Raw genomic sequence first — 22,204 nt, 5'->3', positions numbered from 1 at the left:
GAGCAAGGAGCTGCCCTCCTCCTCTTGGGTTCCAGAGCAAAGGGATCAGAGCCCGGAACGTGACGGAGCCAGCAGCGAGGCAGAAGACCTCATCCGCCCACGGAGAGGGAAGTCTGTTTCCAAGTTTAGCGCTTTCTTTGTGGGTAGGTTGCAAGAAGGACGCATCTCTGGGCAGGAGCCTGGCTCTCTTCTGAGGGAAGAGGCGGCAGTGGAGGCTGGCGGCTCCGAGGTCCGTGGGGCGATGAATCCGCTCCGGGTTTCAGTCGGAACCAGACAGAACCCTAAAGGAGCTCTCTAAAGGTGCGGAAGCCGCCAGCCGCAACTGCCCAAGGGTGCATATGAGGGCCTTGTCAGTGGTGGCCCCGCACCTCTAGTATCAGCTTCCGAGGGGTGGCGTGGGGCCCCATCAGACTCCTTCTTGGTAGGTCTTTGGGAAAGCGCCGAAGCACCACCCGGTTGGGTGGATCTTCCCCTAAACTGTGGGCCGCAGGTTCTGTTGGGGGTTTCTGTCTGGACAGAATGTTTATCAAATATTTACTTGTTGCATTTTTATTGTGTTGGTTTTGTACCGTTTTTAATCTGCTGCCTTGGCAGGGTTCTCGCCTTAAAAGTAAACTAATATTAAAAACAACAACAACAGGGAGGGGGTCCTCTTTCCCATAAAATGTGAAATGGCTACTAAAATCCAGGAAAGGCATCAGCCATTTTATAGAGGGCCAATTGTTCGGTTGAGGATGAGATCCAGCATGGAAGGGGGAAAAGGCCCGGGAACAAATCTGAGCGTTGCTGCTCTGCCTTCCAGGCTCTGTACAATCACCTGCCAGGAGATGCCGGGGATTGAAGTTGGCACCTCCTATGTGCAAAGCAGCTGTTCAGCCGCTGACCCGTGGCCCACGGCTCCCTTCATATAACACGGAACCAAACAAGAGCTCACGCGTTGCCTTTCCACAGCCTCCTTTAATGCCGCCATCCCTGACCCAGCCGTGTTGGTTGACAATTCCTTTCATCTCCAGTCCTGTTGGGCTGAGGATGATGGGAGCTGTAGTTCAACACCACCTGGAGGCTGCCAGGTTGTTGGGGAGGCAGGTGTAAATACGGTTCCCGTTGAGAAGTAGGGTGGAAGCCCTTTCTGGGGTCCCTATTCATCCCTCCAAATGGTCGTGGCTTGATGCTACGTCTCCTCTTTTGGTTAAGCTCAGCATCAGCAAGTTCAGCTGGTTGTGGGTGATGGGGTTGTAGTCCTGGTTTGGACCCTTGCAGCCTTAAATAGTTTCCCTTTCCCTGAAGGACCACCTTCACCCATATCAGCCTGCCTGCATTTTAACGTCAGCAAGAGAGGTCCTTTTCACAGTTACGTGGCTGACAAAACCCGAGACGGGGTCTTCTCTGCAGTGGCCCCACACCTCTGACATGAGTTGCCATCTGGGCTCTGCCAAGCCCCATTATTGCAGGCTTTTAAGAGAACACGCTAGTTTACTTTGGACTGCCCCTGATATGTTTGCTGTTTTACTCCTTGTTTCTCTTGTTTTTACAGTGTCTTGATCGGGTTTTTTTAAAAAAAAAAAAACTGCATTTTTTTAAAAAAAAGTATCTGTGGTTTTGTTGGGAAGGATCCTGCCCCGAAAGGCAGCCAAGAAATATTTTAAATCAATCAACAGTGGAAGGCACCTGGAGGGTGCTGGGTTGGGGAAGGCCGCTTGGGGACGACCTCCCTCCAGGTTGGACCCGTGCCCAGACAGAGCGGGTGTCTGGCTTCCCAAGGGCGAGAGCACCTAGCTGGAGTGGCCGCGCTCCCAAATTGCTCCCTGGCTGCACTCCCTTTCTCCACACAGCCGGCTTAGTTTACCCGGAGTGCTGCCCCCGGGCACTGTGCCAGCTCCGCCGGCCCATCCCTTCCCTTCTCTGGGGCTCCTCCGAAGGCCGGCCAATGCCACAGGCTGGCTCAGCTGCTGCACTGCAGTTCTCCCTCAAGTCCCTCTCTCTCTCTCTCCCTCTCCTCGTCTCCCTTCCAGATGTCTCCGACGAGATGTACGCCGACATCCTGTGGTGGCTGAAAGGTGGGTGTCCGGAGCGCCATGCTGAGTTAGGGAAGGGTCCGCGGGAAGAGACAGAAGGGGAAGGAGGCAGGCAGGCAGGACCCCCTTCCTTCCTTCCTTCCTTCCTTCTTTCCTTCCTTCTTCCTTCTTCCTTCCTTCCATCCATCTGGGCACGGAGATGTAGGCTGCCTGCTCTGGCCTCCCCCACCCAAAACCTTGCATTTCATTTCTCCTTGGCTCCCTGCCTTTCCTAAGACATGTTCTGGGGCGGGGGTGGGTGGGGGGAAATATATATTTCAAAGTAGAACCAAACCCAGGGCCAGGAGGGGGGTAGTTGGATGTAATCCGTTAACCAAAAGTTGTTGTTTCTTTGCTACCAGGGGTAGACATATGAAGGATGAAACTGAGTTGCTAGTCATTTCCACTTTTTGCTGTTTGATTATTTTCATCTAAGTCCATTTCGTCCAACTGGCTCTTTTGGATGTGTCAGACTACAGCTCCCATAATCCCCCAGCCTGGCTGGAGGATTATGGGAGCTGTAGTCCGACACATCCGAAGGACGCCACCTTGGGAAAAGCCAATTTAAGTCGTGCTGCATAGGGGCAGACTTACTCAGGAGTAAACCCACTAAGCTCAGTGGCTCTTATTCCTGAATAAACCCAGCCAAGTCTGCACAGTCAACCTATTTAGAAGGGAAGGAACATGAAACAGTGGTTCACGTGGGTATTTTAAAGAGGTTACCTTCAAATATTAACTAGCAACAGAGGATGTAGCCAACAGTTCCCCAAATTTGGGGGCACTTGAGTTGCCATTCAGTTCACACTTACCTGAGAGTAAGTCCCCTTAAAGCCAGCAGGGCTTACTTCTGAGTAGACCTGCACAGGATAACTCAGTTGATTGTAGGTGACGTCCTTGGAACGCCACATGAAGGTTGACATTTTGCTTTGGATCAAGATTCTGGCTGGACATCAGGAAAAGCTTCCTGACTGTTAGAGCAGTGCGACAATGGAATCAGTTACCTAGGGAGGTGGTGGGCTCTCCCACACTAGAGGCCTTCAAGAGGCAGCTGGACCACCATCTGTCAGGGATGCTGTAGGGTGTATTCCTGCATTGAGCAGGGGGTTGGACTCAATGGCCTTGTAGGCCCCTTCCAACTCTGCTATTCTATAATTCTATGATCTGCACATATTTGCAATTTACAGCCTAAGGTAGGGTGGGTGGGGGAAGAACGAACATTACTAAAGTTTTTCTGCCTGGTTGCCTGCAGGCAATTTCCACTCACCCTAGGTGAGCAGCCTTGAAACCCAGAGATTAGGCAACCCAACCTAGCAGAGCGATTTCATTCCCCCCACTCCCAATAATTCAGCACAGAGAGCGCACCCTTGCGCTGCGGTGAGCACCTGAACCTTTTGTGCATAGCCTTTCCTGTTCCATCCAAGGTCCTCCAATGTGCATGCACGAAGGAAGACACCTCCCCACCCGATAGCTGTAGGAATTCCCTGCACTGGGATGGAAGCCTCTCGGGGCTAGGTGGGGCTGCCCAGGGCTGCCCGTTCACAGTCGCTCTCTTCCCTCTCCTGCGTGGCTCTAACCGAATCCCTTTTTCTTTCCGTCTCCTGCTTGCGCTTCTCTCTGACTCGGGAACGGCCTTTGGAACCTGCCACCTCTAGACGAAGAGGTAAGAAAGAGATCCTCCGTCCGCGCGGCCTACTCTTCAGCCTTTTAGTGTTTGGGTGACTTACGAGCCCAGCCGGACTGGTTCCCTCCCACCCCCTGACGGAGGTAAGGTCTCTTCCCATCTCTGGACACTCTCTTATATACCACAGCGCTTCCCACCTTCCCATTCCAGCTTAGGCAGGAATCCTGTCTATTTGCAGTGGCTTTACGTCTTGTGTGCTCGGGGGCGCTCTTTGGTGGGAGCCAGCATGGGGGCGTCGGGTGCTCGAGGAGGCTGCGATGGAGCCGCTCACCTCTGGTGAGCAAGAATTAGCACTAGGCGACCAGGCACAAAACTTTTAGTAAAGTTAGTTCTCCCCTCTTGCCTCAAGGCCATAACTTACTAACAGGTGGAGACAGGTGGGCTAGGAACCTTCCCCCCCTCCCCAACTATTCTGTGTGAGGTTGTGACTGATTTGTTCATGGATGCTTTGGACACGCAACCTGCCAGCTTTAAATGTCTCCCCGTCTTGTTTTTATTTCTTGTTTTATTGTGGTAGATCGCTGTAGTGTGGTTGCGAATTCCTTAGGAGTCCTAGATTGTCTTGAAACACCAAATAAAAATATGTCACATAAATCAATACATAATAAGGACAACATAAGTGGGATACCAAAAGCAGGCAGGAAAGCTGTGGCGTTAAAATGGGGGCTTGTTTAGGAGACCCCTCGGTTGCAACTGAGCGTGCTCAGATCAGGGCAGGAGCAAAAAAAGGCTGATGCCTCTGGGAGAGCCCTGAGCTGAGGAAGCAGCATGCAGGGGCCTAGCCGGTCTTCTGGCCGGAGGACGCTTGACCGTCCAACCCCCCTCCTGGAGCACTGGGTGCTCTAAACAATCCCACTGCAAAACGGTGTCCTGCCGAATTCGTTCCCTAATAGCAATGAGCAAATCTGACAATGCCCGTTTCTCTCCGTTCCTCATTTGTCCAACCTGAAGTTGGGTTCCTCCCAAACGCTGAGGATTTCCCCGCCCTTAAATTTGTACGCGTTCTTTTGGGCGGTGCTCCCAAGTCCTGCCTTTTTTTGTACACGATGTGGCCTCACACCCACCCTTTCGGGGGGCCTTTTCCTCACGTCGTTGCACTTCAACGTTATTTCCGCTCACAGACCCATTTCCGTGCCCGCTTCTCCTTAGGAGACCCGCTTTCGTACCTCTTAGAGATATCTTTAAATATGGCATATGAAGTCTTATATAACCCTATTAATTCGTGACGATAGGAATAATACTAACAACGTTTGCTGGAAGAACTCCTCTGCAAGGTTCAGGGACGTGGATGGATTCCTGCATTGAGCAGGGGGTTGGACTCGATGGCCTTGTAGGCCCCTTTCAACTCTGCTATTCTATGATTCTGTGACGTGCGGATTCCGAAGGGGAGGGCGCGTTTTGCTCTGCACCTCGGTTCGGAAGGGCAGGATACTGCCTGCCTCTACCTCCACCCACGGACTTGACAGAAGCCGGATTTGACCAGTGGTCACATGGATGCTGGTCCCGCCGGGATGAGAGGCCCACAGTGAGCAGCGGGGGCGATGGCGGTTCTTTCGGGGGGCTTTTCTTCAGCTCTGAGTTGTTGGGACAATCACGGCAGCGAACCGTGTGACGCGCTGATGCTCTAGGTGGCAGCGTTGCCTTGGCCATCGGCCAGCCAGGAGTTCTGCCGTTTGGCGAATGGATTGGTTTGTTGACTGCCTCCAAGTCCGGCAGGATCCGGCCCTTTCTCAAACGCAGAGGCCTTAGCCAGGGTGGGATAGAAGAAGACAGCAATTCAGCGTTCTCCAGCCTGGTCCCCTCCAGATGTGTTGTGCTGCAACTGCCATTGTCCCCCAGCCAGGGATCTGAGGATGATGGTGATTGTAGTCAAAGACATCTGGGCACTGGTGCAACTAGGTAATTTAAGATGTGGACTTAATGGTCTTATTGGGGGGGGGACGTTTCTCTTCCTGCACCCTCCATTCGTGCTTCCCAACGGCTTCTGCATCTGATATGTTAGAACAACAAAAGTGTTTGATTCAAAAAAGGAATTCTCTGAGCATGTGCAATTTGAAACTCATTTAAATCCTAGCACCGTCATGACAAGGGGAATAAACGGAGTTTCCATCTGATGTGCCCTCATCAACTACTGCTCTCTGGGGGCAGGGGTCATCTGAGGGCCTCCTGGGCTGTGGAGCCATGGACATCCGTCCAAAAATCCAGGCCTAGTGGTACCACTTTATTGAAGGCCCACTTGGCTGCGGAAGGCGACCAGTCCTCGGTGCCTGAATGGTGCAGAAATATGTTTTCACAGTATTAGCCCTTGCCAGGGGTGGGGGACTTGGGGCTCCGTTTCAGGTTGCGGAATGGTTTGGCTGCCTCCCCGCCTCTCTTCTCCTCTCCGTGTTTTTTTGGGGAGCAACCTGAAAAGGTTTCCCCAGGTTCATATCCGCCCCCGTCGAACACTCGCCAACGTGGCTCTTGAAAGTGTGCTGAGGGAGAAACAAAGACAAATGAGCCCAAAAAGAGTATCTTCCATGAACAGTAACAGGACAATTGATGATAAAAACAGATGTTTGTAATATATAATATAATTTAATATAATATAAAACACACGCTACAGCAGAATGCGAAACGATTACGTTTGCCAGCAGATTGTGTGAGTTTCAAATGATTCAATGAAATTCTATGCATGTCTACTCAGAAATACATGATGACGACAATTATATTATTCTACCTTATTTACTAAACAGCCATCAAGGTGTACAAAGCAAATCTATTGAACTCACGGTCCTATTGCCTTCCACGGGGCTTGCTCCGATGTATAGGATTGTAGTCCTCTTTCCACAAGATCCAAAGATTTTTCTTTAAAAACAAACAAACTTTCTTTTTGGTATTGTTGCCGCTGTTTTTAAAAGATGTACGCTTGCGTTGCGGCAGAACAGCCTCTCAGGAGACGCATTCTCCGTTCCCTCTCGCGCACGAGGAGGGATTCCTCTCCTACGATGAGGCTTTCCTCACTCTGTTTTACACGGGAGAAAAGGAAATACTCTTCCTTAAAGCTGCTTTCCGCATCTTCCATGGAAAGTTGGGATATAGACATTTAAAATGAACGAATAAAGGGAAACCTCCTTGTTCAGTTACAGGAAGGAAGGTCTTTTTTAGGGTGATGTTTGTCTGCAATTTTTACACGTACTTGCACTGATGTACCGACGGAGCCTTTGCGATAGACACCCCAAAGTCTCTCCCCCAGATGTTCACTCCACCCCGACTTGCTGCAATTTGGGGGCTCTCTGAGTTGGAGGGCCTCCTTCTTCTCCTCCTCCTCCTCCTCCTCCTTCTCCTCCTCTTCCTCCTCCTCCTTCTCCTCCTCCTTCTCCTCCTCCTCCTCCTCCTCCTCCTCCTCCTCCTCCTCCTCCTCTTCTTCTTCTCCTCCTCCTCCTTCTCCTCCTCTTCCTCCTCCTCCTCCTCCTCCTCCTCTTCCTCCTCCTCCTCCTCCTCCTCTTCCTCCTCCTCCTCCTCCTCTTCCTCCTCCTCCTCCTCCTCCTCCTCCTCCTCGATCTTCTTGAGTTTCTTTTGCTGCATTTCTTTTCCCGGTTTCTCATTTTTGTTTGTTGGTTCCTGTTTTGCATTCTTGCGGTTTTAATGAATTGGTTTGCGCGTGTGTGTTAGGTTTTCCTGGCTGTTTTCAGATCGGGTTACTGTTGCAGAGACATTTGGGCCTCCAGAGTCAGGATATAAATATGTTAATAAACTCTGGGGTCTGCAAGGAGAGGGCGGGGGGGGGGAGAGAAATCTTTTCTGTATATCAAAAACAGTTCTTAGAGGCTTAAATTTTAACACACAGAGAGACACAATTATATTATGCTCTAGAGCAGGAGCGCACAGACCAGTTTGCTCCCCACCCAGCTGCCAAACGGAATGGCCGTTCCCTCCCCTATTTTACCACATCTTACTGCTTCTCTGTAGCACAAAGAAAGGGAGATTTACGGCCTTGAGAATGTAAGAATTATAATCCCCCACCACCACCGATACAGGGAAAGGAATCATGGCCGTAGGATTCCTTTCTCCAAGATCTGGTGCCCTCCAGATGTGTTGGTTTACAATTCCCATGATCCTTATGCAGCAAGGCCAATGGCGTCAGCTCGCTCTTAAAGGCCTGGGAACAAGGCCAGTAAAAATAATAATAATAAAAATAATGAAAGGGTGTGGAAGGGATTCCCCCCTCGCCCACAAGCAAGGGCGTGGGTGGGTCTTCTTTGAGAGGCATCCCGCTCGGCAACGGATCTGGGCCCCTTTGGAGAGAAGCCCGGGCAGGGGGCCAGATCCTTCCCAAAATAAATCTGGCCTCTGTGGATAATTATAGCTGTCCCACGGGCTGCCGCCTCCCTTCCCAGGAAGTGGTGATTGGCGAGGGCCCGTCCAGAGAATCCACTCCCAGCCGGGGAGTGGGTGTTTCTGTTCTGCCCTCGGACCTGAGAACCCCCCACCCCCACCCCAACAACAAAAAACCAGCTGTGGGCTGGAAAACATCCTGGAGCATCCCTGGTTCCTGCCATGCCTGCCCACAGGGACCTCGCCCAGGGACTCAGACAAAGGAAGCCCCGCGAACCTCGGAATGCCTTGCCTCCGAGGAGACTCGCTTGGGCTCTGTCGATGTGGGAGCTGAATGTGAGCTCAGCTGGGGTTTCCTATGCCAGCTGCTCTGCTCCCACCCCCCAGGCCTCCAGCTGCAAAGAGGGGAATCGTAGCGCCCCACCTTACAGGGCTGTTGTCAGAATTTCTGTTCCTGAGACAGTGTAGGTGGGCAGCTGAAATACGCTATAGAGCCCAAGAGACGTGGATGGCATTAAGAGGAGATGAATTAATAATAGTCTTCCTGGCTACTAGCCACAATGGCTAAATGGTAGCTCCAGGACCAAAGGCGGTCTAGCAGCTGCTGGGGAGAAACAACGGGAACTCTATCGATTTCATCTCCTGCTTGCAACCTCCTCAGAGGTTTTGTGATGGGCTTGGAGTTGGTCCGGATGACCTTTTAAGGACCCTTTGAAACACAGTGCCTCTGATTGGAAAGAGATGCTTCAGCGCTTCCCAAGATGCTTAAGATTTTAAGCAGAGCCATCAGTGCCGGTGCCCTGAGGCAATATGCCTCTCAGGACCTGACAAAAGATAATGGATGGCCGGAAAGGTGATGAATTTCCAGGTGGAAAAAGCAGAGGTGATGGGTGGAGATGACTCGCCCCAAAAACTTCCTCACTTTTAGAGCAGCAGGACAGTGGAACCAGTGGCCTAGGGAGGTTGTGGGCTCTCCCACATGAGAGGCCTTCAAGAGGCAGCTGGACAACCCTCTGTCAGGGATGCTTTAGGGTGGATTCCTGCATTGAGCAGGGGGTTGGACTAGATGGCCTTGTAGGCACCTTCCAACTCTACGATTTTATGATTGTATGAGTGTGCTCTTTCATGCACAATGCACGTCAGCTTGCTCTGCTCTGGTCTCCTGTTCTGTCCACACAACTGTAGGAGAGGCTGCCCTGATTTTGGATAATCTGGGTGGGTGTGAGCGATGTGTCCGAATTAAATAACGAATTTATTTTTATTTGGTTTGATTAGAATGGGAAATGAACTGGTGGGCATTGCCTTCCGCAAATAATAATAATAATTAATAATAATAATAATAATAATAATAATAATAATAATAATAATAATATATTTATTACCTGCCTCTCCCTCTGGATCGAGGCGGGGAACAACACTAAATAAAACATAATACATAAAATTAGTTAAAAGAGCATATAAAACCAATACAATATTATAATAATAATCACAACGTCTTAAAATTCTTAGGTTTAAAATTCATCTGGGTCGGCCTGCTGGAAGAGACTAGTCTTTGTGAACCGCCCAGAGAGCTTCGGCTATTGGGCGGTATAAAAATGTAATAAATAAATAAATAAATAAATAAATACATTTGCAGCTGTCTTAAACTCAGAGAGTTCATTAAATAAATCCTAGTAATTATTTACGGAATCTGCACATCAGCACGTTTAAAGTGTATGGAGACTGGTGCCTCGTGGGCCTAGGCCTCAAAGCTTTTCAGGACATAGCGATGTCCCTGCCTGCAAGGATGGGCGTGTGTCACATCCTGTGACAAAACAACCTGTCGCGAAGTGTCCTGTACATGAAGGTGTCGTGCTGGAAAGACAAAAGAGGATGACCGCTTTGCCCCCTAGAATCATAGAATAGCAGAGTTGGAAGGGGCCTACAAGGCCATCAAGTCCAACCCCCTGCTCAATGCAGGAATCCACCCTAAAGCATCCCTAACAGATGGCTGTCCAGCTCCCTCTTGAAGGCCTCTAGTGTGGGAGAGCCCACAACCTCCCTAGGTCACTGGTTCCATTGTCGTACTGCTCTAATAGTCAGGAAGTTTTTCCTGATGTCCAGCCGGAATCTGGCTTCCTTTAACTTGAGCCCGTTATTCTGTGTCCTGAACCCTGGAAGGATTGAGAAGAGATCCTGGCCCTCCTCTGTGTGACAACCTTTCAAGTCTTTGAAGAGTGCTCTCATGTCTCCCCTCCATCTTCTCTTCTCCAGGCTAAACCTGCCCAGTTCTTTCAGTCTGTCTTCACAGGGCTTTGTTTCCTCTCCCCATCCTGAGTTTTGTTTTGGGAATCTGGAGAAAGATTGAGCCGTGCTGCTAGAGGGCACAGGGGAATATAAATGCGGTCTCCTGAACTGTCTAAGAGGCAGGGGAGGCTTCGAAGTCCGCGAGGCAGTGAATCCGCTCCGGGTTTCAGTCAGAGCCAGTCAGGACTCTAACAGCACCTTGGACAGCGCCTTTAAAGTCCTGACTGGCTGTGACTGGAACCCGGAGTGGATTCACTGCCTCGTGGACTTTGAAGCCAACAGCCGCCACTGCTAAGAGGGTAATCCTCAGTAATCCCAAATCTTGGAGGAAAGCGCTCAGTGGACAGATTCCAGATTTAGACATGTCTAGTCTCCCTTCCCCCACTTATGGTAGGTCCCCCTTCGCTCCTTCTACCTGGTTAGTTTTACGAGTTAAGGTAACTTTGCTAAACTTGAGCTGGTAAATAGCTCAGACCTAAACTTTGCAAGATCTGTTTTGCGACTTAGACAATATATATTTTAAAAACCCACTCCCTGCTTTTAAGAACGTAAGAAGAGCTCTGATGCTAGATTAGGCCAAGGGTCCATCTCATCCTGCATTCTGTTCACAGACTGGCCAACCAGCTGCCCATAGGAAACCCACAAGCAGAATAGCAGTACAACAGCACCCTCCCACCCATGTTCCCCAGCAACTGGTGCACACAGGCTTACTGCCTCGAATACTGGAGATAGCACACAACCATCAGGGCTAGTAGCCATTGATCGCCTTTTCCTCCAGGAATTTATCCAACCTCCTTTTAAAGCCATCGAAATTGGTGGCCATCACTATGCCTTGTGGTAGCCAGTTCCACAGTTTAACTATTCATTATGTGAAGAAGCCCTTCCCCTTATCTGGCCTGAATCCCCCACCCATCAGCTTCACGGGATGACCCCGGGGTTCATGAGAGAGGGAGGAAAATGTCTCTCTTTCCACTTTCTCTACACCCTGCGTAAATTTGTACACCTTTTCTGTAACGCTGATGCCCCAAGAAGATTGCACATCTAAAATGAGAACAAAATAGTCACAAATGATAAAAACAGTAAAACCATTAATAAAAACAAGGGAACTTTGCTAAACCTGGACTGCTAGATAGCAAAAGATTTATATTCTTAAAAACTCTGCGAGGCTGTTTGCAAGTTCGGAGGACTTGGTTCAACTTGAACGGCTAGCTACCTAAAGTCTCGCCAAAGGGGCCGCAACAGGCCTGCCCTGGCTGGCAACTCAGGTTTAGCAACATTCTCTGTTGGCTCCAAAGTTGCTCCTTTGCTCTTTGCCTGCAAGCTAAGCGAGCCGTAGTCAGGTGAAAGAGGCACAAGCAGAGTGTGGCTCACCAACCTTGGATAAGAATAGATCAGCAAATCGGGTGGGAATTTCATGGCCCCTGATATTGCAAAGGGCTCACTGACTTAAAAGGTCATGTGTACATTGACCCTTGGCTTAATTCGGCAACCCTGTTGCCCTCACAAGCAAGGTGGTTTAAAAGTGGTAGCAGCATGAACACCCCAACACTTATGATAAACAGCGGCATTGCACCCCGCAGCTAGAAGTACTGCTAATCAGATGTTTCACTTGTTTATAAAGGGCATGGTGAGGCACTCTGCACATCCTTAGATGCTTTCTTCCTTTCTTCGGAAACTTGGGGTGGCTTAAAATTAAAGTAAGCGCTGTCTTTTCCCTCTTAATTTCACATGTGTGGTGAATACGGAACCTCGGTTTAAATGAAGCTTTATGTATGCTCAGAGGCTCTCTTTGCTCTCCCCCCCCCCCCAGTTTCCCAGTATTTTTGAAGCTGGAGGTAGTTCTGCACTTCACACGTGCTTGAAGGAGTCTTCCCACCCCCCCTGCCCCCAATGTGTTCTGAATCTGAACCTGGTCTCAGATGAATTCTTTCTTCCGTTTCTGCCTAAGTCTGAAGCTGAGGTTGGATTGACTTTCCTAGGTTGAATGCTGGCTTTGAGGCTGTTCTGCCCTCTGCGCATGCCCAGGGGCATCCCATTTATTCTTTTAACTCCATGCAAATTCTGAAGCTGGGTGCTGACCCTGGGATTACATTCCCAGGATAAATGCTGGACCGATGAGAATTCTGCATTCTGCACATGCCCAGAGAAACTCTGATCATGCTCCCAACTCTGGATACCAACAGATTCCTAGCAATGGAAGTTCTGGACTCTGCACTTGGGCAGAGGCACTCTTTTGTGTAGGTTGCCAGAGCTGGGGGCCGACTCCATGGAGGCATTCACTCCTCGCTTTTAAAACGAACGCCTCGTGGATCTGGGCCACGGCTCAGCGGGAGAAGACCCACACACACACACACACCCCGGCTTCGCAGGCAGAAGGTCCCCGGTTCAACGGGGCTGGAAACACTCTTGGCTGAGATGCTGCTGCTGCCAGTCAGTGCCAGCAATGCTGGGCTAGGGGGGAAGCTTCGTGTGGCAGCTTCGAGCGTTCCTAGGGTAGACTCCGCGCGCGCCCAGAGACCCTGTGCCTTGCTGAGTGTGCGGAGAGCCTGGGGGTTGGCCGCCCTCTGCCCATGCCCAGGGTTTCCCGCGGCTCAGGGATGGTGGCGGGGGCCCCGGCGGCGCCTCCCTGCCTCCCTCCCCCCCCCGCCCGTCCTGCCTGCCGTCCTGCCTGCCGCGGGTCACATGGGCGCCTCCTCGTCGCCTGCCCTAATCCGGCGCCGGCCTGGGAGGGACGCAGCGCGCCGAGCCGCCTCACCTGGCCGCGGGAGCCTCGCCCGGGCCCGCCGCCCGCTCCGCCTGCCATGGTAAGCGCGGGGGGCGAGGAGGGGGGAGCCGCGGAGCCCCGCCGCCGCCGCCGCCGCCTCCTCCTTTCCCTTCCCTTCCCGGGACCCGAAGCCGGCTCCGGGTCGCGCCACCTGCCCGCGGCGCCCCGATGCGGCTCCGGCTGCGCGGCTCGCCCCGCGCCCGGGCGCGGATGCCCTCTGCCGAGGCCGGCGCAGGGGTGGGGGGGGGGGACGCCTCTCGCTTGGCCCCCGCCCCGGGCAGCAGGGCCTCTGCCCCGAGCGCGATGCCGGGGAGGCGCAGCCCCGCGCCAGCCCCCCCCTTCCCGCGGCTCTTGCATGGACAACGCAGGGAACTCTGCGCATACGCAGAGCGCGTCTCCTTCCTTCGGGGCTTCTAAGCCGAATGCCTGGTCGGTCTCCCTTTATTGAACAAGGAAGAAGCCCGGGTCACAGGACGGGGAGGTCTGTGCCGCAGGGGGCGGCCCTCTAGCCCCTGCCCCCCCCTGCCTGGACGGGGTCCGAAATCGGCCTAGCTGCACAAACAGCTGACGCCTGGTTCCTCGGGCAGGGGGGAGGCAGTATTCCGAGTCCGCCCTGACCAGAGATGATGGGAGTTGCAGTCACAGATATCTAGAGGGTGCCTCCTAGGGGGAATCTGTTTTAGGGAGGCGTCGTAGCTGTGCGCTTTGCTTACAGCCTGAATCTCAGGCTGCTTTCGCCCTGGAGTAGCCGGAGGGCACCCCTGAGATCATGTAGTCCCCAGCAATGATGTTCTCTGTCAGTGTTGGATAGCAACCCCCATCATTCCCAGCCAGCATGCTTATTGACTGGGGATGATAGGAGCTGTAGTCCAAAACATCTGGAGGATGCCAGGTAGGTGAAGGCAGGTTGGAATTATTTCTGACATCTTTCTGACTGGACTTGGTTGGATTTTGTTTTTGACTGGCAGCTTTCTTCCATCTGGTCCCCCCTCCCCTCCCTGAAAGATTAGCAAAACTCTCTCCTCGCCTTGTCACTTTTCTGACAGCTTTCTTCATCATGCAGAAGCACGTGCCGGATCCGTGCATATTTTCAATTCTCTTCCAACAGCAGGAATTTGTGGGGGGTGGGGGTGGGTCAGTGGAGGGGGGTGAACGAGAATAGAAAGAGCCGTTCACTCCTTAACAATTGGAGGAGAAGGGTACAACCTCAACTTGGCTTGTAAACGCTTTAAAACTGAGATGTTTTGAAGAGCAATTTAGCATGCTATTGGTTTGAGAAGGTAGAAAATGCCAACAGCCAACCAGCAAGTGAACACTTAATATTATTGCCTTGATTTACCGGTAAGAATTAAAGGGTTAAAGCACAATCCTATGCAGGTTTAGACAGAAAAAGGCCTACAATCCTATTCATGTTTTGGCAGAAAAAATCCGACAATCCTATGCATGTTTTGGCGGAAAAAATCCTACAGTCCTATGCATGTTCAGACTGGAAAAGGTCCTACAATCTTATGCATGTTTAGACCGGAAAAGGTCCTACAACTCCCAGCACTCCTAAGCCTGTATTGCTGGCTGGAGACAGCTGGGAGTTGTAGGACTTTTCCCGGTCTAAGCATCCATAGGATTGTACCCTTAATGTGTGTGGTGTTTTTTTTTAAAAAAAAATCATTTTAGATATCCAATAGTGGGAATGAAATTTGAGAGTTTTAAAATTGGAAAGACACATGTGCCACTTGCAACCAAATGCTGCACTGGAGGAGTGTCCCATTCCGGGTTCTTGCCAGCCATACCCTTCTCCAAGTACTCCATTCTTCTATTCCCTCTCCTTTTCTTTTTTCTTTTTATATTCTTCTCCAAAATGAGGCTCAATGGAGGTTTAGCAGCCTGCGAATATATTGAAATGCAATCGCCGAAGTGGTTAAAACGCACCCAATTAATTCACTAAAATAAGTAAACACATCTTTCAGTCGGCTGACCGCCCTTCTAGGCGTTCAGGTTGAACGGGTGCTGGAGCTTCTTGATGGAGTTCATTTGCTGGTAGATTAAGCCAGGTGATGCCGAGATGAGAATGTTTGGAGGTGAGCAATAATTTGTGAGGCGATTGTTCACCAGAGCCCGCCTGAAGGGCAGCGACAAACCTGCAGTTAACAGCACCGGCTGTTGTAAGCAACAGCTCTGTTGAACTTGTAAGTTCATCACTTGTAACTCAGTTGGTGCAGAATGTGGAGGCTGGTGGCTCTGATATCCGTGGGGCAATGAATCCATTCCGGGTTTCAGTCCGAACCAGTTTGGACTGGTTCGGACTGAAACCCAGAGCTCCACACCTTGGAGAGCTCCTTTAGACTTCGGGCTGGTTCAGACTGAGACCCGAAGCTTTGCACCTTGGAGAGCTCCTTTAGACTTCGGGCTGGTTCAGACTGAGACCCAAAGCTTTGCACCTTGGAGAGCTCCTTTAGACTTTAGACTGGTTCGGACTGAGACCCAAAGCTTTGCACCTTGGAGAGCTCCTTTAGATTTTGGGCTGGTTCAGACTGAGACCTGAAGCTTTGCACCTTGGAGAGCTCCTTTAGACTTCGGACTAGTTCGGAATGAGACCCAAAGCTTTGCACCTTGGAGAGCTCCTTTAGACTTCGGGCTGGTTTGGACTGAGACCCAAAGCTTTGCACCTTGGAGAGCTCCTTTAGATTTCGGGCTGGTTCAGACTGAGACCCAAAGCTTTGCTCCTTGGAGAGATCCTTTAGACTTCGGGCTGGTTTGGACTGAGACCCAAAGCTTTGCACCTTGGAGAGCTCCTTTAGACTTCGGACTGGTTCGCACTGAGACCCAAAGCTTTGCACCTTGGAGAGCTCCTTTAGACTTCGGAATGGTTTGGACTGAGACCCAAAGCTTTGCACCTTGGAGAGCTCCTTTAGATTTCGGGCTGGTTCAGACTGAGACCCAAAGCTTTGCACCTTGGAGAGCTCCTTTAGATTTCGGGCTGGTTCAGACTGAGACCCAAAGCTTTGCACCTTGGAGAGCTCCTTTAGATTTCGGGCTGGTTCAGACTGAGACCCAAAGCTTTGCACCTTGGAGAGCTCCTTTAGACTTCGGACTGGTTCGCACTGAGACCCAAAGCTTTGCACCTTGGAGAGCTCCTTTAGACTTCGGAATGGTTTGGACTGAGACCCGAAGCTTTGCACCTTGGAGAGCTCCTTTAGATTTCGGGCTGGTTCAGACTGAGACCCAAAGCTTTGCTCCTTGGAGAGATCCTTTAGACTTCGGGCTGGTTTGGACTGAGACCCAAAGCTTTGCACCTTGGAGAGCTCCTTTAGACTTCGGACTGGTTCGCACTGAGACCCAAAGCTTTGCACCTTGGAGAGCTCCTTTAGACTTCGGAATGGTTTGGACTGAGACCCAAAGCTTTGCACCTTGGAGAGCTCCTTTAGATTTCGGGCTGGTTCAGACTGAGACCCAAAGCTTTGCACCTTGGAGAGCTCCTTTAGACTTCGGACTGGTTCGCACTGAGACCCAAAGCTTTGCACCTTGGAGAGCTCCTTTAGACTTCGGAATGGTTTGGACTGAGACCCGAAGCTTTGCACCTTGGAGAGCTCCTTTAGATTTCGGGCTGGTTCAGACTGAGACCCAAAGCTTTGCACCTTGGAGAGCTCCTTTAGACTTCGGGCTGGTTTGGACTGAGACCCAAAGCTTTGCACCTTGGAGAGCTCCTTTAGATTTCGGGCTGGTTCAGACTGAGACCCAAAGCTTTGCACCTTGGAGAGCTCCTTTAGACTTCGGGCTGGTTTGGACTGAGACCCAAAGCTTTGCACCTTGGAGAGCTCCTTTAGATTTCGGGCTGGTTTGGACTGAGACCCAAAGCTTTGCACCTTGGAGAGCTCCTTTAGATTTCGGGCTGGTTCGGACTGAAACCCGAAGCTTTGCACCTTGGAGAGCTCCTTTAGACTTCGGGCTGGTTTGGACTGAGACCCAAAGCTTTGCACCTTGGAGAGCTCCTTTAGATTTCGGGCTGGTTTGGACTGAGACCCAAAGCTTTGCACCTTGGAGAGCTCCTTTAGATTTCGGGCTGGTTCGGACTGAAACCCGAAGCTTTGCACCTTGGAGAGCTCCTTTAGACTTCGGACTAGTTCGGACTGAGACCCAAAGCTTGGCACCTTGGAGAGCTCCTTTAGACTTCAGACTGGCTTGGACTGAGACCCGAAGCTTTGCTCCTTGGAGAGCTCCTTTAGACTTTAGACTGGTTCGGACTGAGACCCAAAGCTTTGCACCTTGGAGAGCTCCTTTAGACTTCGGAATGGTTTGGACTGAGACCCAAAGCTTTGCACCTTGGAGAGCTCCTTTAGACTTCAGACTGGTTCGGACTGAGACCCAAAGCTTTGCACCTTGGAGAGCTCCTTTAGACTTCAGACTGGCTTGGACTGAGACCCAAAGCTTTGCACCTTGGAGAGTTCCTTTAGATTTCGGGCTGGTTCGGACTGAAACCCGAAGCTTTGCACCTTGGAGAGCTCCTTTAGACTTTGGGCTGGTTCGGACTGAAACCCGGAGCGGATTCACTGCCCCACAGGCATCGGAGCCACCAGCCTCCACTGCAGCTTCTCACCAGCTTATCCCACCTAGGCTGAGTCAATTGCACTGCCTGCCTGTTCCTCTACTGAGCCAGGTTTCAGGGTTTGGCCCTTGTTTACAAAGCCCTGGACAGCTCAGGACCAGGGTACTTAAAGACCGCTTGACCCTCTGCCTGCCTGCTGTGCTCCTCAGGAGATGCCCTCATGGTGGTACCCAGGATGCTAGAGGTCTGGTCCATCATGGCTTGAAACAGGGCCTATAGTATTGTACTGCCAACTCAATGGAAATTAGAATGGTGCCAATTCTTTTGGGTTTTCAGCACCTATTGAAAACATCCAACAAGCATTCCCAGGAAGGTAACCTTGTCTTCCGTACCCGGTAATAACCTACAGTATTTAATTCTAATCGTAAACTGTATTCCTGTGTGCAGAGCTTTGAGATTTTCCATTAATGTAAGCAATTCATAAATATCATTAATGATGAATTGCTTTTATTAAATAAATAACCAGAGTTTCTGGAGTTGGCCTTTATGGGGCCTACAAGCTAACTCAAGCGCGTGCAGAGTGCTTTCCCCTCTCAGTCACTGAGCGCTCTGTGTGAGATTAAGGGAGAAGGGATCTTCAGAGGTCAGGGACAGGGATGGGGGCTGCCGACCCCTGTTTGAGAAATGTGATGTTACTCAACGGCGAGGACAGGCGGGCACTCTGCCCATGCTCAGGGGCATGCCTTTACTGTTCCTTCAGGCGCTCTGGAGTAGAGAGGAATGAATAGATTTCCTTCTGGGGCAGAACAGGGCCTCTTTCCCTCGTGACGAGACCCCCTCCCAGCATATTCTGTTTCAAAAACAGCTGCCTCGAGGCAGGTCTGAGCACATGCAAGTGTCTCTGGGATGTGTGGCCATGCAAATAAAAGCCACGGTCCTCCCCCCTCCCCCGCTGCCCCCCGCTGCTACTCTGCCTTTAACTTACAAGCCCTGTAGCGAAATATTCCATTTGCAGCCTGGATCTCGCGTCAGAGCAGAAAATGGCCTCACCCATCTCCGAGCCTGGGAATGAGCCAGAGGTACCGTACGGAACTCGTGGGTCAGGCAGGGGGAGGAGGCCTGATTTCTGGGGCTGGGTTTGGCCCTGACGGGAGGCCAGCACCAGCTTAGGGTCCAGGGCAAAAGGGGGCATGGAGGGAACTTGCCCGTCGGAGCCATAAGAAAACAGGACCCGCTGAGTTGGAGGATGGTAGCGCGGTCCGAAACGGGGTCATGGGTTCCACCTAGGAAGGGGCTTCGCTCTCTAGGTCGCGCCGTGGCTGCCTGTCCGAGATTCTTTTCCTCCTGCCTTGCCAGGAGCGGCAGCCAAAGGGGCCCAGAGACCCATTTGCACCCAGCGCACTTCAGACCAGAGGAGGGTGATTCCGTTTGCACGCTTTCTCGAGTCCCTTCTTCCAAGAGTCTGACGAATCCGGACTTTAATTCGCGAAAGCTCACGCCGCAAAGAATCTGAAGGGCTTTGCGGGACCACGGGACGCTTTCTTGTCTCGTTCCACAGCAGGATGATGCCCTTCAACTCTCCCCCCCCCACCGACTCTGGCATTGCGCGCCACGATTCTCCCTTGGAAGCTTACACACTTCTCCTGGGCATGGGGCGTTTGTGGCCCAAACTGCCTCTGGCGTTTGGAGGGAATATAAATGGAATAAATAAATATATCCCTGCACTGTTCTCTGGACATTTTGGCGCTGGTTCCAGATTTGATCAAGCTCTTGTTCGCCATCAGGCAATTTTGGACCGAGAGCAAAATTACCAGACCGGTCCATCCCTAATCTCAGCCCCCAAATTTGGGCCCCCGCGCCTTCCTTCTCTCTCACGTTTTGGTTATGCGCCACCGTACCTTTCCAAGGCTGCCTCTTGCCCTGTCAAGCTGAGATGGGGAACTGCAGCCGCCACGGGGCGAGAATCGAGGTGCGCCCACCATCGCAGGGAGGGGCACGTGCCTGCCGGCTGGCCTGAATCTTTCCCCAGGTACACAAATTCTGGGTGGACGGAGTGAATAAGGTGCAGAACCTTCCGCCCAGGGACAAATCTGACCTTTTCCGTTGTTATTGTTCTTTTGTGAACTGCTTTGGGATCTGTTTCAAGTGAGAAGTGGTATATAAATATTGCTAATCAATAAATAGTTACTGTCAGGAAGAGCTTTAAGCAAAAATAGCCTGGTAGGATTGCGTTTCTGGCTCTGCCTCTTTCACCTCTGGGCGCGCCCACACTGGGATGCAGCCTCCAAACCAGCCTTCCTCAACCTGGGGCGCTCCAGATGAGTTGGACTGCATCTCCCAGAATGCCCCAGCCAGCTGGCTGGGGCATTCTGGGAGTTGTAGTCCAACACATCTGGAGCGTCCCAGGTTGAGGAAGGCTGCTCCAAACGCTTCTCTAAAATGGAATCCGCACCTTGGATTGAAAGAGGTTCTTCAGCCTGGTTTGCTACCTATTTGCTTTTCAGCTGGATTTCGTGGGTAGACTGCTTCCAAATATGGAAGCTCAATTCAGAGGACCCAGTGGGAAGGCAAGGATTGGGCGTATGCCACAGACAAGGAGCAAAGAAGGTCAAAAGAGGAGGCTTGGCAGGGGGCAGGTCTAATCAGCGCAGGGAAACAGAAGAGATGTTTTTCTTTTTAAAAACATTGTGGACTAGAACCTTTAACGCTGTGTCACAGAGGGCAGCGCTCACAGAGAGCTGGACGGCAGGATCCGTGGAGTGCGACGGGTTGCCAGGCTGCGTCGGCCTGAAGGGGCGTCTCCTTTGTGCCCTCTTCAAGGGCAGGGTGGCCAAGCGTGGCGGAGCGTGCCTGGCTCTGGGGCGTAGCAATTACACAGGCGTAACGAGCGGTATTGATTAGGACGGACGAGCAAATGGTGCGGGATGGCTGCAGCGGGAGGGGAGGGGGCCGCCGTGACCCCTTTCCAGCTGTGACTCCCCCTCCCTGCCTCTGGGGCTGCTGCCGCCTTTACTCCCTGGTCAAAAGGGCAAGAGCCCCCTCCGTTGGGCTGTTGGGGAGGGAAGAGGCGGAGGGCCACGGAGAGCCACGGAGCAAGTCAGCTGTGGATTCTCCTGCTCCTCCCTCTCATCCCCACCATGGCTACAAACCAGGGAGCAAGCAGGGTGACTGGGGAATAGGGGCAGCAACTCCAGCCCCCCCCTTGTGGGCGTGTGGGTAGCGATGCACGGATCGTGCAACATCCGTTCCGTCTCGGGCAGTTGTCAAGCGCCTTTCGTTCCGTCATCTGCCCATTGACAGAGTCGGGAGTTTTTCCACTCACAAATTCGCGCAAATACGAATTCACGCAAACTTGTCTTGCACGAATGCGCAATTCCTCCCCCTTCCTCCCCAAAATGCACATTTTCACAGTTTAACCCATGGGAGAAATGCACATGTTTGGCTGTTTTTTTTAAAATTAAAAAAACATTTCGTTTTTGCATACTTTTCTACAATGAGATTTCTGCAACATTCCCGAAGGTTAAGAAAATGGTCTGCAAGTCTGTGGATTTCTCCTGATAAGGGGAAAGCTGCTCTGCTTGTGGGATCTGTGGGTCGGAGTCATAAACATTTGAACTCACTTGATTCTGTTGTGGATTTTTCCGATAACCCTAGGTGTGGGGTTATTGGAGAAATAGGATTTCAGGGAACCAAGCTGAGAAAGAGAGAGAGAAACAGAGAGAGAGAGAGAGACCTCTGGCTGGCCTGCGAACTTGTATTTTGGAGCAGACCATTCTGTGGCCAAAATGGAACAGTGGTCTTCATAGAATCATAGAATAGTAGAGTTAGAAGGCCATTGAGTCTGACCCCCTGCTCAATGCAGGAATCCACCTTCAAGCATCCCTGACAGAGGGCCGTCCAGGAATGCCTCTAGTGTGGGAGAGCCCACCACCTCCCTAGGTAACTGATTCCATTGTCGTACTGCTCTAACACTCAGGAGGTTAGTAGAGTTGGAAGGGGCCTACAAGGCCATCGAATCCAACCCCCTGCTCAGTGCAGGAATCCATCCTAAAGCATCTCTGACAGATGGTTGTCCAGCTGCCTCTTGAATACCTCCAGTGTGGGATAAGTTATATCTCACGTAGACAACGTGTTATTGCATAGAAAGGATTGATCCGTCAGCGCATCTCAATAAATGGAACACAGAATTTCAACGAGAAGCGCCTCCCTCCCCAGAGGGATCTGGATTTTTCTTTGGAAATTGGATCAATACACGATAGCTCTTGGTCTGTGTAAAATGTGGGCACGGAGCCACATGGCTGCAGGAAGGATTGCAATGTTTCACCAGAGGGATTTCGGGATGTGCTGGAAATGAAACAGAGGGGGGTGATTTTACCACTGTTGATGAGAATGCAGACGGGCCCAGGTCTCAACTGGATGCAACCTTAGCTGCATGGTCACTTAGCAATCTAATATACATTTTATATAGCACCAAGTACAGCACCAAGTACATTGTTGGTGCAATAATAATAATAATAATAATAATAATAATAATAATAATAATAATATTTTTAACCCCTGTG

The sequence above is a fragment of the Elgaria multicarinata genome, chromosome 22 (genome assembly GCF_023053635.1).
Source record: "Elgaria multicarinata webbii isolate HBS135686 ecotype San Diego chromosome 22, rElgMul1.1.pri, whole genome shotgun sequence".
NCBI classification, from domain to species: Eukaryota; Metazoa; Chordata; class Lepidosauria; order Squamata; family Anguidae; genus Elgaria; species Elgaria multicarinata.
Note: the sequence above shows the minus strand (reverse complement) of the source record.